General features: G+C 39.0%; 1 long non-coding RNA gene across 1 annotated transcript in view; it reads left to right on the top strand.

Annotated features, from left to right (window-relative positions):
• The first annotated feature begins 3,086 nt into the window (after positions 1–3,086).
• LOC138811679 (uncharacterized) overlaps positions 3,087–12,024 on the top strand; it is a 62,174-nt gene continuing 53,236 nt past the window's right edge. Inside the window, exons 1-2 of the long non-coding RNA XR_011367482.1 lie at positions 3,087–3,364; positions 4,376–4,495. This is a non-coding gene — a long non-coding RNA (uncharacterized lncRNA). The remainder of the gene's footprint in view (positions 3,365–4,375; positions 4,496–12,024) is intronic.

Below are 12,024 nucleotides of genomic sequence, written 5' to 3'. Positions count from 1 at the left end.
GTGAACTTCCCCATCCCTCTCAGTGCAACAGAGCTATCCAAACCTGAATTCAAATCCCAGCGCTCACAAAAGATTCTTCCTGATGTCAGAAGCCAGTTGTTGCACACGTTTTCTCCTCTCCTGTGAAAGTCCTGAGTCTCAACCAAGAAGAGGAATTCATAAGCAACCCTATAACCATAGAAACAGGTTGTCATCCATGTCAGCAAATTATACCTGTCACCATATTTAGTAAAATACAGAATACCTCCATGAAATAGAGACAAAATAAGAAGAAGTTCACACAAGATGCTGTACAAACATGTATGTCAATATAGATCGTATGTTTAAATTATGAATTCATGACTATAGTGGACCACCCTGGCAATCAATTTCAGATCCTGGGAATGGCCTAGCTCGTTAGTTGCTCACAGGTTAGTGTGTTCACCTTGACTTATTCGTCAATTGGTCCTACTAGGACCTGAGTTAAGATCCCAGCACTACCAACAAGTGGATCTTGTAGTAAGAAGCCAAGTGTGAAACTTATTTTCCTTTTCTCTGAATATCCTGGGTGATCCTGAGAATCCTGGCATGATGGAGAACATTTCTATAAATCTAGATGCTCTGTGATAGGATGTCATCAATGTAATAAAATTAAGGTGTTTCATCTTAGTTCAGTCAATGGTAAATAAATGAATTAAACAAAAAATACAAGAACAACCACACCAAACATGTATGGACTGAACATCTATAGGTAAGTATAAATCCTATCTTTACAATGTATATAATTAGTATGTTTCCAGGGCTAGGGCTTGAATACAGGACTAGTGAACAGGCCTAACTTTCTTTTCTTCAAATACGGTGATCTTTCCCTTCATCCACATTGCTGCAGATTTACCCAGATCCTGAGTTCAAAGCCAAAGCCTGGAAGAATAAACAGCGTGAATTGCAAGCCAGGGAGCTAAATTTTTCTTAAATTTTACTTTCCTCAATATGGCGCTTGAACTCAGGTCGAGGCAACTCTGCCTCAGCTTTGATCACCCTAGGCTGGGTTGCAGCCACTAGATCTACAGCTCCTCCTGGGATCATAGACCCTCAGGCCTTGCAAAGAAAGCAATGCACAGAAAAAATATGGCCATTTTATGTTTTCTTCCTTTGCATGGTGACCCTCATAGGTCTGAATGACACTGTTGCAAAGGGTACTTCATCTTGCATTGCTGAAGGCTGCCAGACTATCAGGGATGCCATAGGCCCACGTGGTAACATAGGCCCTGATTTCGAATCCCTGTCCTGAGACCAACCAATGGCAGGAGCTACTAAGAAAATGGTTCCCATCCATAGGATTAACAATGGAATATTGTCAATGTCACGGTTGAATGAATTGATCATGAATGATGCTCCTATAAAATTAGACAGCATCATTTCAGGAGGTTGATGCATTTTATTTAATATTTATGAAGTATTGAAAGAATATTATTACTTAAAGGAATGCAATAATTAAAGGACACTGATTTCATTAACAGTTTAAGGATGAAAACAATTAATTACATTACCTTAATTACATTAATTACATGGAGGTATAATTAATACCCAGGAATTGGAAGGAATGTAGTCTATATAACTGAATACTGTATAGACTTCTCTGACACTCTATAAAGATTTATATTTATTAGCATACTGCCATCTGCATGTCAATCTTTTCTTATTTTGGTCACCCCTGGGCCTTGATCTGAGGACCTGGAAACAGCCTGTCAGCTCAATTTGCCCCAGGATGGCATGCTAACATTCACCCATTCATGAATTGGGCCTTGAAGGCTTGTAGGTCTTGAGTTCAGATGCCAGCACTCCCCAAAATTAATCATGGAGTAAGAAGATAATGGTGATACATGTTTTCCTTTTCTGTGAAAGTCATGGGTGTCAGGTATGAAGTGGAATACATATGCAGACCTATATCCTGTGTAATCAATGTAATCAATGTTTTATGTTCCATAATAGTCAATAAAATAAATGGTCAATACATGAATAAAACAACAAAATAAAATAACTACACTGAATGCAATATGGAGTCAACATATGTATATAAATAAAAATCATACATGTAAATTGTACATGAATAGGATGTTTTCTAGTGATGGAGATCTATTTTAGGCATAAGGAACAGACCTGAATTTCTTGACTTTAAGTTGGCCAGCTTCCCATTCCCACACAGTGCAACAGAGTTACCAAGACATTGAGTTTCAATCCCAGTGCTGGCAGAAAAATGGTACCTTTGCAGTATGTGAGGCCCAATTCTTAAGCATTTCATAATGTCTCCATTTTATGAATGTGATTGTTTAACTGCTTAATAAAGAATTAACTAAAATCAATCAGTGTCCTATAATATAATTGTTTATAATTATATCCTAGAATCATTCAAGAACTGCCCAACCATGACATACATCACATTCCATTGGTATTAATATGGATAGGAATGAGTTCCTTAGGATCTCCAGCCATTTGGAGGTGGCAGAACCAGGATTCCAACTGTGAGCTCCAGCTCCCACCACTTCAACCTGGAGATAGGGTACTCACCGGGCTGTCCAAGAATATCAGCAAGACCAATGATTAGACAGGCACCAGTGGCTCTCAGCAGTCCTCCTTGATACTTACAAGGCTGTGATGGGAGGATCATGGTCAAAGTCATCCTAGTCAGGAAAGTCCTTGACACCTCTGTCCAACTTCAGTGCCAACAAAGCCAGAAGCCCAGGGCTCCAGTGTGGAGGGCGAGCCTTGAACAAAAGCAGTGCTCAGACTGTGCCCAGATCCTGAGTTCAAGGTCCGGGTCTGGCAACAAACAGACATACAGAACAATCTGTGTAGTCATCCAGCTAAAGCAGGTCACCATCTCATCTCCAACTGAATTGGACATTGTTCAGTGGGAAAAGGGCTGGGGGAGCTGCTATCTTCTTGACTCCGCAAATGCTGCTTGCATCACAGAATTCTGGCCACACCCCCATTCTTTCATGATTATTTCTGACCAATGGGATATAAGAATGGTGACCACGCCCACATTCCATGCTGCCTAGTAGTACCCGGGATTCCCTCTGTTAGTTTACAACACTACCAGCAGTTGAGGAAGGTAGAGGTGGCTGAGTGGTGAGGAAGAGACTCAAGCAACTTTGGAATATAGTAGAAAATTGAGATACCTGCCCACACCCTCGCTCCCTCCTCACCTTTCCAAGTTGCAGGATTTCAAACCTCAGGCAATGGTACACTGCCAGCCCGCCTAAAGACCTGACCTGGTCCCTGGCCCTGGTTCTCTGCTCTTGGCCCATGTGTTTGCAATGCCGCTGCCATTGCTGCTTGCCCCACCTGGAGCAGCCTCCAGCAGCTTTTCCCAGCAGCACAGGTGAGTGGCTGCTCCCAAATGACCACTACCTGGGATCAGACACGCCTCTGGGGGCACCATGACCCCTTTCTTGGATCTGAGGAGCCACCTTTCTGTCTTGGGCATTTCTGAAACAGAAACTCAATATATGCTCTAGTTGGATTGGATTGAGGTTCTCCTATCTGGGACAGGTATGCCCCACCAGGCCTGGTCCTCTGTAGTTGTAAACATGTAGCGCCATGCTCAGTCAGCGATTTAGATGGATTATCCCAAACTTTTAGTTCACAGCACCCGATTCTTGACCACAGGTGAAGCTCTGGGTAGGGCCACAACCATCAGACCTCATTCTCCTCACAGGACGGTTTTGAGGAAACAAGGGATTTATAGAGAGGGAATCTCTGGAGCATGGCTTGGCATGGAGTGAGTGGCATACAGAGAAGGTTCTCTGCAATTCTGTGAGCAAATGACAGGAAGATACCCACAAAGGACTCAGGTGGAGCAGTTATTAATCATGCAACAGCTGGGGATTTTGAAACAAACCATGGCTCTCTTTCATCATTACCCTATCCCCATGAGGAAGGGGATCCTTTACTGTGTTGAATTTTGCATCTGGGGAAACCGAGGCACAGAGAAGTCTGGTGACGTCCTTATGACTTCAACTTCACAGGAAGCTCGGCCTGACTTCACTACCATGCTCCCTAAGACAATGGGTGCAATTCAATTCACTTCTTGTGGTAGGAAGTCCACTTCTTGTCACTTGTGGGGTTTGAACCCTAGGCATGGGCACTGTTCCTGAGCTCCTCAGCAAAAGGCTAGTGCTCTATCACTTGAGCCCACAACACCACTTGTGGTTTTCTGGTGGTTCTTTGGAAATAAAAGTCTCAAAGACCTTCCTGCGGGGGCTGGCTATGAACCATGATCCTCATATGTCAGCCTCCAGTGTAGTTAGGATTAGAGTTCTGAGCCACCGGCACTCAACTTAATTTTAATTCTGACTTCTCTCTCTCTCTTTTACAAAAACTGGTTGAATAGGTGCTGGAGGAGGGGGTCCAGCATCCCCATGTGGTTGGAATCCAAGGTGACCCTCTCATTCTGGAGGTGGGCTGTGGGACAGGAGCTGTCTTGCTCAGCCTGTTGAAACAGCTCCCTGAGGTAAGCCCCACTTTTCCCTGGCTAGACCATGAAATTCATTGTCCATCCAGCCTTACTGGACTTATTGAATTGTATTGCTTTCTACATCATTTTCTAGCACCTGGCCAAACTTATGATACATAGTTACGGAGTGAAAATGTAATGCCTTCTTAAGAAAGTCATTTAGGGCTCTGGGAATGTGGCTTCATGGTACGGTGATTGCCTAGCATGCATGAAGCCCTGGGTTCAATTCCTCGGTAACACAGAAAAAAGAAAAACACTAGAAGGAATGCTGTGCCTCAAGTGGTAGAGTGCTAGCCTTGAGAAAAAAAAGCTCAGGAATAATTCCCTACCCCTGAGTTTAAGCCCCAAGACTGGCAAAAAAATTAGTAAATGGAAAATAAAGAACCCATATTTGAAATACATAATTGCTACTTCCATACTGACACCTAATAATAGCCCGTAATTCATGTATTTTACTTATGTTAGGATACTGTGTTGAAAAAAGTTTTGTTCATTAAGTCACCGCAATTAATGCCAGGAATGTGCTTAGATGTGAGCTGAAGATTAATTCTGCAAATTCAAGGATTCAAGGATTTTGTGTCATCACTGCTCATCACAAAGTGAAAAGTAGTCTAAGTGTGATTTTGAATTCCTTTTGATCAGTTTTGGCATCAAAAAGGCAGAGGCTAATTAATAGTTGTGACAGAAAATAAGGAGTAACTCCAGATGGAAGGAAAAAAATGATAGTAAATAAGGTATACCAGAAACTGGTCTAGAGAACCATTTTTGGTTATTGAAGAAATAGTTGTAAACTAGGCTTTTGCTCATTGCCTTTATCATTCTAAATCTCTTAGGCTACTTCTTAATCTCTGCGTGATAAAAGTTTCTCTTTTTTTTTTAACTTGTGTGCATTTTTTCCTTTTTTCTTTTTAAATTTTTTTTAATTTTTAATTTTTAATTTTTATTTTTTGTGAACACACTGTACAGATGCGTTACAATTACATGGACAAGATAATGAGTACATTTATCAATCATTGCAGCCTCCTCCTTTGTTTACCCTTCATATCCCTTCCCAGCCTCTCCCAACGCCCCAACCCCAAAGGCCACACCCCGCACCAAAGTTGTAAAGTTCGTTTTTGACATGACAATTTGTACTTCTCATAGTTGCATCGGGTCCACCTGTATCCTTAAACGACTTGTTTTTCCACATCTCCTCCACAAATTATACCAACATCAAATATAGTGAAAGCAGGGGTTGTACTCTGGGGGTGGGACATACAAAGCAACAAAAATATAATCTTATAAATGAGTTAGAAACAAAGGCATGAAAGAATAAAACATTTAAAAACATATCAAGGGTTCATTTTCCTAACATCACATTATCTGACCTTTCCTGCTTTACTCAAACATATACTAAATATTGCAAATAAGGGAAACCATGGAACCTATGTTTCTTTGGGCTTGGCTTACTTCACTTAATATTTTTTCCAAGCCTTTCCATTTCCTAACAAATGGAGAAATGTCATTCTTTCTGATGGAGGCATAGAATTCCATTGTGTATATATACCACATTTTCATGATCCATTCATCTACTGAGGGGCATCTGGGTTGGTTCCAGATTTTAGCTATGGTAAATAAGGCTGCAATAAACATAGTTGTACAGGTAGCTTTAGTGTGGTCATGTTTGTGAAAATTTGGGTAAATGCTCAAATGTGGGATTGCTGGGTCATGGGGGAGCTCTATGTGAAGTCTTGAGGAACCTCCATACTGCTTTCCAAAGTGGTTGAAAAAGTTTACATTCCCACCAACAATGAAGTAAGGTTCCCTTCTGTCCACATCCCCTCCAGCATCTGTTGTTGATAGAGTTCTTGGTTATAGCCATTCTAACTGGTGTGAGGTGGTATCTCAATGCTGTTTTGATTTGCGTTTCTTTTATGGCTAGGGAGGTTGAACATTTGCTCATGTGTCTATTGGCCATCTTTGTTTCTTCTTCAGAGAAGTTTCTCTTTAATTCTTTAGGCCACTTATTTATTGGGCAGTTGTTTCTTTGAGGATATGTTGTTGGGGGATTTGATTTTTTTGAGTTCCAAGTATATTTGAGATATGAGACCCTTATCCCTTATATTGCTAGTGAAGATCTTCTCCCAATCCGTGGGCTTTCTACTGATCTTGCTAGCTATGTCCTTTGCCATGCAGAAGCTCTGCAACTTCATGCAATCCCATTTGTCCAACCTTTCTTTAATTTGTTGTGTTTCCGGGTCTCTATTAAGAAAATTTGGACCAGAGCCAAGGAGACCTAGGGTTTCTCCTATTCCATCCTGTAACGTTTTCAGAGTGTCTGCTTTGTCTCCGAGGTCTTTGATCCATTTGGAGTTTATTCCGGTGTAGTGTGTTATATAAGGATCTAGTTATAGTTTTCTATAAGTAGTTAACCAATTTTGCCAGCACCGTTTACTGAAGAGGCTGTCTTTCTTCCATTCTATTATTTTAGCTCCCTTATCAAACATTAATTGGGTATGGGTCTATAGGTTCATTTCTGGGTTTTCAATTCTATTCCATTAGTCCTGAGGCATGTTCTTATGTCAGTACCAAGAAGTTTTGATTACCATAGCTTTATATTAGAGTTCGAAATTTGGTATTGATATTATACCAGCAGTGTTCTTTCTGTTGAGGAGCATTTTTGCTACTTGGGGTCTTTTATTGTTCCATATGAATTTTTGGATTGCCTCTTCTATTTCCTTGAGGAATGAGTTTGGAATTTTGATAGGTATCGCATTGAATTTGTAGATAGCCTTGGGAAGTATTACCATTTTCACAATGTTAATCTTTCCAATCCAGGAGCATGTGAGATTTTGCCATTTTGTAAGTTGTTTTGATTTCCTTTTTCAAGATTTTAAAATTTTCATCATAAAGGTCCTTCACTTCTTTGGTTAAGTTAATTCCTAGGTATTTTATTTTTTGAGGTGGGATTACAAATGGAGTTCCTTTCCTAATTTCATCCACACTTTTCTCATTGTTGGCATACAGAAAAGCCATTGACTTTTGGGGTTAATTTTATACCCTACTACTTAGTCAAAGTTTTGAATCAGCTTGAGTAATTTGGGAGTGGAGTCCATGGGATTCTTTAAATACAAGATCATGTCATCTGCAAAGAGGGAGAGTTTTATTTCTTCTTTCGTTATTTGGATCCCCTTTATGTTTTTTATCTTGTCTTATTGCTGTAGCTAGGCATTTTAATACTAGATTGAAGAGATGTGGAGAGAGTGGACATCCTTGTCTTGTTCCTGAGTTAAGAGGAAATGGCTTTAGTTTTTGACCATTAAGTATAATGCTGGCTGTAGGTTTGTCATATACAGCCTTTATTGTATTGAGGAATGTTCCATGGATTCCTAATTTTTCCAAAACCTTCATCATAAAGGGGTGTTGGATCTTGTCAAATGCTTTTTCTGCATCTACTGAGATAACCATATAGTTCTTATCCTTGCTCCTGTTTATGTTATGAATAATAATACTTGATTTGCGTATATTGAAACAGCTTGCATCCCTGAAATGAATCCTGTTTGATCTTGGTGTATGATTTTTTGGATGAATTGTTATAATCGTTTGGCCAAAATTTTGTTGAGAAATTTTGCATTAATGTTCATCAAAGAAATGGGTCTATAGTTCTCTTTCTTTGATGAGTCCTTGCCTGGTTTTGGTATGAGGGATATGATGGCTTCATTGAACGAGTTCAGTAGTGAACATTCTCTTTCAATTTCATTGAAGAGTTGGAGGAGTATTGGTGTGAGCTCTGCTTTGAAGGCCTTGTAGAATTCTGCTGTAAAACCATCTGGTCCTGGACTTTTCTTAGCTGGGAGGTCTCTTATTGTTGTTTCTATTTCAATGCTTCATATGGGCCTGTTAAGCTGATTTAACTCATCTTGGTTTAGTTTTGGCATGCCAATATTTGCTAGGAAAAGGACTATTTCTGTCAAGTTCTCAAACTTATTAGCATAAAGTTTTGAGAAATATTCCCTTATAACGTTCTGAATCTTGGTTGTTTCCGTGGTGATGTTTCCATTCTCATCTCTGAGTTTATTTATTTGGGTGTGTTCTCTTCTTTTTCTGATAAGATTTGCTCAGGGTCTGGCAATTTTGTTGATTTTTTCGAAGATCCAACTCTTTGTTTTGTTGATACTTTGTATAGTTTTTTTTTGGATTCTTATTCATTTAATTCTGATTTAATTTTAATTATTTCTTTCCGTCTACCTGATTGGGGTTTATCTTGCTGCTCTTTTTCAAGGAGGTTCAGAAGTCTCATTAATATGTTGTTTTCAGATCTCTCCAATTAGTTGACTTGGGAACTCAGACCTATAACTTGCCTCTGAGTACTGCCTTTGCTATGTCGCAGAGGAGCTGGTAATTTGTGTGTACATCTTTGTTGAATATCATGAATACTTGAATTTCACATCTAATCACTTCCATGACCCACTGGGTGTCCAACACTGTTGTTCAGCCTCCATGTGTTACCGGAAATTCTTTGGTGGCTGTTAGTGTTGAGTTCTAATTTTATTCCCTTGTGGTCAGAGAGAATGCAAGGTATAACTTAAATGTTTCTGAATTTGGACAAGTTTGCTTTGTGGCCAAAAATGTAGTCTATTTTAGAAAATGTTCCATGTGCTGCTGAGAAAAACGTGTATTCTGATGCTGCTGGGTGAAATATTAGGTAGATGTCTTTTAAATCTAGTTGACCTATGCAGCTGTTTATTTCTGATGTTTCTCTGTTGAGTTTTGCCGAATTGATCTATCTAGTGTGGAGAGTGGTGTGTTAAAATCCCCAACAATTAATGTCTTTGGATCTATATGGGATTTGAGGGAAAGTAGTGTTTCTTGGATATATTTGGGTGCTACATTTTTTGGCGAATAGATATTTAGAATTGTAATATCCTCCTGAAAGAGAGATCCCTTAATTAGTATTTAGCTACCTTCTTTAACTCTTCTCACGAATTTTAATTTGAAATCTATTTTATCTGATATTAGGATTGCAACTCCCGCCTGTTTATGGGGGCCGTTTGCTTGGTAGATTTTGCTCCAGCCTTTAACATTGAAAATGTGTTTGTTTTTTGGGCAAGGTGTGACTCCTGAAGGCAGCAGATAGAAGGATCTTATTTTTTAATCCAACTAGACAGTCTATGTCGCTTAATTTTAAAGTTAAGTCCGTTAATGTTAAGAGTTAGGACTAAGAGGTATTTGGGAGTTCCTGCCATGTTATCCACCTTCTTGGGGTTGCGAAAACTGTGTTCTTCCTATGGTTCTTGGATTCTCACTTTTGGTGCAGTTTTTTGGCCTTTATAGTGGTCTTGTTGGTTTTCTCTGTGAAGGACATCCTTAAGAATCTTTTCTAGGGCTGGTTTGGTGGAGATGTATTGTTTCAATTTTTCTTTGCTATGGAATGTTTTTATTTGGCCTATAGTTATGAAGGAGAGTTTAGCTGGGTACAGTATTCTTGGTGGATACTTGTTTGTTTTTAGGGCTTGGCATACATCATTCCAGGCTCTTCTTGCTTTGATTGTCTCTGCTGAGAAATCTGAGGTGATTCTAAATGATTTCCCTTTATAGGTGATTAACCTTTTCTCCTTGACAGCTTTAAGGATCTTTTCCTTTGTCTGAGTTGATCCTGTGTGGATTATAATGTGACAGTGTGATGTTCTATTCTGATCTGGTCTATTTGGAGTTCTAAAAGGTTCTTGTATCTGAATAAGCCTATCTTTTTGCATGTTTGGGAAGTTCTCTGCTAGGATCCTGTTAAACAAATTTCCTAGACCATTAACTTCTGTTTCTAGATACTCCTCTACACCCATTATCCTTAGATTAGGTCTTTTGATGGTGTCTTCCAAGTGTTGGATAGATCTATCATATTTTTTGGACTTGTCTTGGATGGTTGTATGTTCTTTCTCTATAATATCTAGGCTATCTTCAATCCCCGAGTTTCGATCTTCTGCATGGTCTAACCTGCTGTTAAGACTTTCTACTTTGTTTTTTATTTCTTTTCCTTCTAATTGGTCAGCTTTGATGTCTTCACATTCTTTGTTGAAGCCTTGTTTTAGATCTTGTATGGACTTCTTTACTTCCTTAATTTGGTGTTCAGTGTTTATTCTCAAATCACTTAGTTAATTGGTTATGGTTTCCTTGGACTCCCATTCCTTCTGTTGGGTTCCATTCAGCATTCCCTTTGTGGTTTCCCTGACTTCCTTCAGCTCTTTGTTAATGGATCCCATGAATGCCTTTAGTGATCTTTGTGTATTCTCATCCTTCTCTCTCAATTTCTGTATTACTTTTTGCTTAGCTTCTTCCTGTTCATGCCATTCCTGCCTGTCTCTTTGAGTATTCTCAAGAAGCTGCACACGCAAATCCTGTATCAGTTTTTGAGTATCTTCCTCACCCTCATGATATTCCTGTATAGAACTTTTTATTGTCTCCTCTCTTTCCCTCTAATGCTCATACAGAATCCTTTGTAAATTTTCAATCTTTTCCTGCATTGACCTTTTGTTTGTGTCCTCTCTCTTTCTATCATGCTCATACAGAGTTCTTTGTATGGTTTCAACCTTTTCATTTATCATGTTTGCCAGCAGTGTTTGTAGACCTATTTGGGAACTCTCCTCTGAATTATTCATTATCTGTTCTGTCCTCTGATTATCATGAATGGGAATGGAGATACCCGGACCTGCCATTTTTCCTGTGGTTTTCCGCCTTACTCTGCCCATTTGGAATGAAAGTAACACCAGTTTTGTCCAAGAACACTAACTTAAGGCAAGCATCAACCAAAGTCTGAGTTTGCATAGTCAATAGTCTGCAGACACAATCTAGTTCAACAGATACCTTTATTCAACCTCAAACAACTATATATTAATGGGCTATGAACCTCAAAGAAGAATTTAGTAAACCAGAAGTTATTAGGGTTAGGGAGAGATGTGGGTAAAAAAATACTAATGGAGTGATGTGGGAAGATACAGGGAGAGTTAACTAAGTCCTCGTCTCAAAGCAGGAAATAGGTTGGATAGGATGGAAGTAGAGAGAGAAAAAACAAGAAGAAATTGAAAGGGAAAAAAGAGACCAGAAAAAAATAGAAAAATAAAAATTAGTAATATGCAGATTTGAGAACAAACTATTCAAAGAATGGGAATATATTCAGAGAAGGGGAGGGATATAACGGAGATGTGAAAATTTTAAAAATAAAAATACTTAAAATGTTATATAGGTATAAAGAGGTAGTACTGCTATTAAGGAATTTAAGTCTCAGAAGTTTTGAATTGAGTAATAAATTTGGATTAAGTGTGTACACAATGGGGGATAGAGCCTAATAGTTAACTACGGGTTTATCTGAGGATGTGCATAACAACAATTAAGTCCCATAAAGAGGAACAAAAGAGAGGAAAAGATGAGAAGGGTAAGGAAGAAAGAAAAAAAAAGATCAGAAATTCAGTCGAGCTAAGCAAAACACAAAAAGAAAAAAATTTTTAAAAGAAGAAAAAAAAAAGAAAGAAAAACGCACACACACATGTGTCCCT

This window comes from Dipodomys merriami, unplaced genomic scaffold (assembly GCF_024711535.1).
Source record: "Dipodomys merriami isolate MVZ:Mamm:240054 unplaced genomic scaffold, mDipMer1.0.p SCAF_549, whole genome shotgun sequence".
NCBI classification, from domain to species: domain Eukaryota; kingdom Metazoa; phylum Chordata; class Mammalia; order Rodentia; family Heteromyidae; genus Dipodomys; species Dipodomys merriami.
This window is presented reverse-complemented; position numbering and strand designations above follow the sequence as displayed.